The sequence below is a fragment of the Erigeron canadensis genome, chromosome 7 (genome assembly GCF_010389155.1).
Source record: "Erigeron canadensis isolate Cc75 chromosome 7, C_canadensis_v1, whole genome shotgun sequence".
Lineage (NCBI taxonomy): Eukaryota > Viridiplantae > Streptophyta > Magnoliopsida > Asterales > Asteraceae > Erigeron > Erigeron canadensis.
Window position 1 is genome coordinate 36,958,771 of NC_057767.1, and position 7,477 is coordinate 36,966,247.

Here is a 7,477-nt window from a genome sequence, read left to right on the forward strand (position 1 = left end):
CGTAAATTTTGTATAAGTCGCAAACTGTACAAACACACCTTCGTTGCTATACAAAAGAAATATAGCAACTGATAGGAAAAATAAATCAGATGAGTCACTATATTTTACATTTAGTGAAAGTGATGGACAAATGACAATTAAAAGGTGTTGGCCATATATTGGGCCTCAAGCCCATGAAAGCCCAATTATCAATTACCCAAAATTACTCCGTACTCCGTAACTTAAATAAATAAATATTAAAAAGAAAAGTTATAGGTATAACCTAACACACGTCAACGTTTCCACTCCTCCTATCCACTACACACCTGGTTTTACAAAACGGTGGGTTTTGTGCTTTTGTTTTTCTATTCCTTTTATCAGTTTCTTTCTTATTCTTTTTCCTCTTTTAACACACACACATCACAACCAATTAAGTTTTTGTCCTTTTATCGGAGTCCGGTTTTAACAGATTTAATCATGGTCATAGCTTTAAGTATGATGCTTGAACCCTTGTGTTTATTATAATCTATATTGATCCAGGTTCTTTTGATTATGAAATCTCAAAATTAGTTAGGGTTTTTGACATGAAATTTTTTCGGAGTGTTTGGCCGGAAACTCACCCAACGCTAAAGATGCGCTATTTTTATGTGTTTTCGATATATAAAGGTGTGCCATTAGTCCGTTACTCCGTCTTTTCGATATATAATATGTCTATGTCTTTGAAGTGGTTTGCCGGGAACTTGCCGAAGAAGACAATAGCTTCGAATCTGAAGAAATCGATAGTTGATAGTAAAGGTTACCAATTTCTCTATCTTTTTTCGATATATAAAGTTGTGATATTTTTCTATGTTTTTGACATATTATGTGTTTTATGTTTGTATATATATGAATCTGGTTGAGATGTTCATTTTTTAGTTGTTGATGATTGATAACAACGTTGGTGCTCACGACAGAAGAAAGAAGGGAAAAAAATCGGTGGTTGTTCCGGCTTGATTGCTTGTATATTATGTTTTGTAACTTGTACGCTTAATTACATAGAAGACAAAAGTGGGAAGGAAGTAAAGTATGTGTAGACGGTCAAAGAAAAAGCAGGAAGAAAAAAGATTTAAAAAATACCCGTTTGTGAGTTGCACGCATACTCACGCACTGGTTTTAAGTATATATATAATATATATGTGAGGTCCTCGTCTCATTCGCGAATAGCAAGATTGATTCATTGATTGACACAAACATAACTTGTAAAGTAACTCATGACCTACTCTATAGACAACGAGTTTGCAATTGCTTGTATGGATAACAATTTAAAACTAGGTGAAACCCGTGCATTGCACCGGTCTATTTTATTTTCTAACATTATTTATCGTAAATGACATGCAATAAACATAATGTTATGACGAAAGTGAATATATAATTATATATTATAAAAATTAGATGATCTTTATATATGTAAACATCTAATAAATAGATTGTAAAATCTACACTTGAAGTCAATAAGATTACACTTGATATTGTTGTCCAAAGCCTCCAAAAAAACATGGTTTTAGAACTCAAGAAAAACACTCTTAATCAATCCTATCATTGTGAAGCAACCCCATTAAAAAAAAATATTATGAGGACATCCTCATATGTTTGATTTGAATGTGGTTAATGACTCATAAAATGTGTACTTACATTCAACTTAGTATTTAGTAAATGTAACTATGTAAGTATTATATATGTAAGCGGGAAGCAATGGTATTCGGCAAACCCATGGACCAAGTCGGCGGGTAGTAACACCACCGCCCAAGTTACGCCGAAGGAGAGAAGGTGTGAATTTCGGCAAACAGTACCAAAGAGACAGGGGATGGAATAGGGGTTGTGAGGGGCCACTAATGACTAAAAACATAGGTGTTCCTTCTTTTTTTTTTTTCCTTTTTTTTCCATTTTTAATATGTATGGCAATGGAAGTTATATATATATATATATACTAGGTCTTTTACCCGCACGATGTGCGGCTAGTTAAAATATCGTTAATGAAATATATTGTTTAAAGAGAGTTTAAATTAAGGTGGATGACTTAATAATGCTAGGATAACAATTGATTTTTCAAAACTTTTAATATTGATATTGATAATGTGATTTAGTTATCATATATAGTTTTGATGTATTGTTTATTTTTGTAGCCATATGAATAAAAATTTTAAAATAATATCTAACGTTACAATCTACAAAGTAGAAAAGTAAAATAAGCAAGTAAATAACATAAAGAAAGAAAAACCCATATTTATTACTCACAAGAATGAGTGTATTTAGTTCTTTTGTATAATGACATTTCAAAAAATTATTATTCGATCAAGTATCTACAATATCTAGTTGTTAATGAAAATGTAAAAAAAAAACACATATATAGAAAAATTATCAATTTCAAGGAACAATTTTATATAAACATATTTAAGCTCAAACTATATTTCAATGGTCTTAAAAACATTGTGATTGATATCTGTATATATCATGATGTATATGTATGTATTAGTGAGTGGACTTTCTAAATATTCATGGGCTCTCATCCACCATCATTTTTGTTAATATATAAGGACACATGATTTAAACATCCGGTAATTAAATTTATTTTTATTTTGTATAGATTTAAAATTTCGTGATTAATGAAATTTAGATTTTAGAATATATAATTTCTTTATATCTTTATATATATTAATTAAAAATAGCCAAATCAAAAGAAAAGAAAAATAAAATCAAAGGATACGGAGTATTGCATTGAATGCATAGTTAACAAATTAAATAATATCCATGATTTTCTAAACTTTGTTGTATATTTCACTATTTTATTATTATTCTTATAAATATTGTAAAAAAAATATGGAGATGACACATAGGATTCAATCCTATGTAGCAATATTATAAGCTAGTTTGAAGTTCGGGAGGCTCTAGAATCGTCCGATTAACTACTGTTTTAATAATTATATATATATATATATCTATATATTAATTTATATATACCATTTTTCTAATATTTTGAAGTAATCACAAAATGCTTTTCCATTATATTACTATTTTAGAATTTAAATATATTTATTGGAAATACTTATATGGGTGCCTCTATCTTTTCTTCTTTAAAAGATTTTTTTTCTTTATCGTTTACATTTTAGTCCCTATGATTTGATACTATACAAATTTTGAAACTATATTTTTTTTTATATTAATTACATTTTAGTCGCCCCTGTATTTTTATTTTATTTTATTATTGATTGTATTTATATTTATTTAGATGTTTTAATTTATATAGTTTTTGATTTTATGTATTAAAAATAAATGACATAAAAATATGATGTGGAAATAGTGTTTACAAGTTTGGTGACATTCGGTGAAAGTGATGTCAATATTTTAGTGAAGTTTGGTAAAGTTTGAGGAAAAATAAAGTAGAGATTTTTAATGGAGAGTGATAAAGTGAAAATTTGATAAAAGTTTGGTTATGGAATGACCACTCCCTCCCCCTTGGATTGAGATCCCCTAAAGTTGCTTTCAACTTTATTGGTAAAGTTGAAAGCATCTTGACCTTTGGATTGAAATCAAATGTCAATATTCAAAATTCATCTTTGAATTTTGAACCTTGATTTTAAATCAATGATTAAGATCTACAACTTTACCAATAAAGTTGTGATTAACTTTAGGGAATCTCAATCCCTCCCCCTTATAGATTTGATTTAATTAATCTAGCTACATAGGACATTTATTATAGGACTTGAAATTTTTTAAAAGTATAACCCATGTATTTCATGGACTAATAAAATTATATATATATATATGGCTCCGAGAGCTGAGAGAAAAAAATAAAAAAATCTTCTCATCTCAACCATCCAAATTCATTCATAATTTAATCTGAACCCTTAAAAATATAAAAGAGGATGCGTCTCTACAAAAACCCCTCACTCTCTGTCTCTCTATCCGACCCCCAAACCCCATCACCATCGCATACCACGACGATCACGACCTCCAATCATCAGCACCATCCCGCCAATCACGACCCTTTCTCTGTTGATTATCCGGTGTCCCCTTCCTTCCTGAATCCTTTCGTATCTCCAACGACCACAACAAAGCACGCCGCCATCACAACCATCCAGCGAGTGGAAGAAAATGGGGGTCTGGGTGTTCGGGGTCGTCTTTACCAATTATTTACAGTGAGTTTTGTTTTCTTTCTTTTGTTTCCCATGTTTGTATTCTTTATAATCATTAGTTGTTTGCATCATATATATATATATATATATATATATATATATTTCACCTAAAGTTTTGGATATTATGTAGTTTGATTTGTGTTAGAAGTGGTCTTACCATAAGTAAAAGGTTGATAATCAGATTGTCATTTTACAAATTTGTATCAGTTGAGTACGTAAAATATCGTGTGATTTTTCATAGCACTAATTTGGTAATTTCTATGATTTTCATTTGGGATTTTCCTTGAGAATGTTGGTTTATATGAAATTATATATATATTTATGGCTACCAGAGCATAGAGAAAAAAATATTAGTATCACATAATCATAACCATCTAAATAAAATACAACAAATGATCTTAGCCGTTTAAACTAAAAACCAGGTCACACCACTGCGCCAAACACTTCCCCGTTCCCCTCCTCTCTCTACGCTCCACCCTCCAAAAACCCTTCCCCTCTCCATCTCATATCCTCCCGCCTTCATTAAATTTGATATCTCTTTGGATTTGAATTAACACTTGCCGGCATTTTTAACTACGGCCAAAAACCACGACACATGTCCGGTTTTTTTAATTGCTTTGCCTCCTAAGGAAAATAATAGGTGATGTGCATACTGTTTCTTCATATATTTTATTTAGTTTAGGTTTGTATCCAGATTTCAAGGTTTTTGTATAGGTGCATTATGTTTAATTTTTGTTATGTTATTGGTTCGAATATTTAGATTTGTATGCGTGTTTAATTTTCATGGTATAGATGCATTATGTTTGTTAACTTATTGCCAAATTATGATACATGAATAAGTTATTGGCTTTTCTAGGTTTGTAAATTGGTAAATTCTTGATATTTTGTTGCAATATTTTGCTCATGGCATGGCTGTGGTAAATGCAGATGCCAAAGGGATATGTCATGACTCATGATTCTAAAACACAAGATCCAATTAATAAAAGGTATTTGTTTTCTTCATCGAGGAGGTATTGAGTAGATACTAGGAAATTGTCCCTCATCTAAAGCTTGCAGGTCTGTGATATACCCTTTTGTTTTCTTCATATCACCACAAATATATGGCGTTACATTAGCAATACATATTGCATTACCAATGTTGATATGGCGTTATGGCTTATAACTGATGACACACACTGAATACAGGTCAGGAGCGGTGTAGGTAGAGCAGGTATTTACGTCTTTCTTTGTCTTCAACGGCAGAAAGGCTAGTTGTTCCAGTGACATGGGAACTGTCCATATTTACAACTTGAAGTTTAGTTTTGGGCCATTCTTTAACCATATCTGACCAAAATAATGGACCCCCAAGAGCCGTTTCACACCTAATGTTCATGAAAGGTACTCTAGATCTTTCGTTCTTCTCTTTTTCTTGGCTTGGTCACACGATAAAAAAAATAGAAAGTTGATTTATGAGGAAGTGAAATCTGTTGATAAATGTAGGAAAATTTTTGTTATACATTGCTATTATATATATGGGGTGTTTGAATGTGCGTTTGAAATTGACTGTGATTTAGAAATTTTTTGCAAATTGTTAGCTATAACATAACGTACTGTTTGGCCTTTGGGGTGAGTGGTTGAATGTGTTTGTGTTGCTTTATTTAACTATTGTTGACATATCTGCACTAAATCAATACATATTTACAAGTGGCCTATCAAGTGAACCCATGCCCTATTGATTGAAGGGTCACCTCATATACCACCAGTGAGATTGGGTAAATTAAAGGTTGCAAAATGTGTGGGTTACGGCTGGGTAATGGCAAAATTGGAACTGGTCAAAATTTTAACTTTTTTTTTTCAATGTTGTTTAGGCCGGGTAGGGTTGTGACCATGCTGACCAGCAAGGGACTAATGACTAGGATGAGGGAGTAATGACTAGGCTGGTTCAGCCTAACCAGCAAATCAACATCTTGCGGATTACCTTTGTTATATGTGTGTGAATCCCTTTACATGGTAGTCCATGTATAGGCAACTTGATCGGCTACTTTCTAAAATGGCAACTTTATAAAATCCGTTTCCATAGGGCAACTGGTCTAGAGTGCGTAGTTGCCTAATATGTATGTTAACTTTATTTCTACTTCTGATACGTGTGTGTTTGCTGAACAACTTGAAGGACCGTTTGCTAAGGCAGGTTCCACTAGCCATGCTATATTGGTTGTTCAATTTGCAAAGCTTAATGACTATGGAGGTACACTTAAATTGGTAATCATGGTTTCTTGCTTTTCCTTATCTATTTATTTTTAATGTGATTTAGCTTTTAAATGTCCTATATGGCAAAACCATTGTGATCTGTGTCTCAGTCACTAAATAATTACACAATTTACTTTTGCAACAAAACTATTTTATGGTTCAAGAATGAACAAGGTTGGAGGGTATTAAATATATAGGTCTGAACTCTAAAGCTTCTAAGGTCAACTATTGAAGATTCTATTACAGTGGCGGCACACAAATGATAATCTTGTCAGATTTCGATTGTTTTTCAACTATTATGTTTGGGTTCCAATGTTTTGTATTATGCCTTATTAATAAAAATTGGATATTTATACTTTCGTTAATTCACTCTTCACAGATAATGTTGGACATGTTTCCTATATTTTATTGTTTCTAACTCAGTCAACGACCGGGTATTGATCTAGTTTATAATTATTGACTAATTAATCATTAATAAATAAATGAAATGTACTATTGTGTATACTAAAAGATGTCATTAGATGAAGTATAAAAAACTATAAATTAAATAAAAATACATATAGTTATAAAAATAAAATGATTTAATTCACATGATACAATACAAACATTGCTAATAATAACTTAAAATCTTGAAATGTAAAGCCTTATGTACCATATTACTTCAAAATATCGGAAAACTTTAAAATTGCTTTCACGGTTGCTCAAATATAGCTTTAAAAAAATGTATGAGAAAAAACAACTTTATATGTTAGTTAAAAATGATGATCAACTTTTATAAAAAAACATATTTTAATTTTATAGGAGTGCTAATCTACTATTTAAGATCCGACTGTTTAAAAGCCTTATAACAATATACGCCAATATAAGTTATGATATGTACACATATGTTTAGGTGAGAATCGTTATAAAATTTGAAAGTAACACAAAAGTTTCAGACTTAATTACACATTTTAATATCTTAATTTTGAGTCAATACATAAAGCTTGGAAATATTATTAAAATGTAGACGAAAAATATTTATTAAAATGGAAAATTTATTAGTAAAGATGTCAATGTGTGAATATTGATGATATAAAAGCTATTGGTATTATTGTGTGGAA

General features: G+C 30.8%; 1 long non-coding RNA gene across 1 annotated transcript; it reads left to right on the forward strand.

The window, feature by feature from the left end:
• The first annotated feature begins 3,783 nt into the window (after positions 1–3,783).
• On the forward strand, positions 3,784–6,072 carry LOC122608542. The gene is made up of 3 exons (XR_006325243.1): positions 3,784–4,154; positions 5,079–5,528; positions 5,999–6,072. It is a non-coding gene; the product is annotated as an uncharacterized LOC122608542 (long non-coding RNA).
• Positions 6,073–7,477: the final 1,405 nt, after the last annotated feature.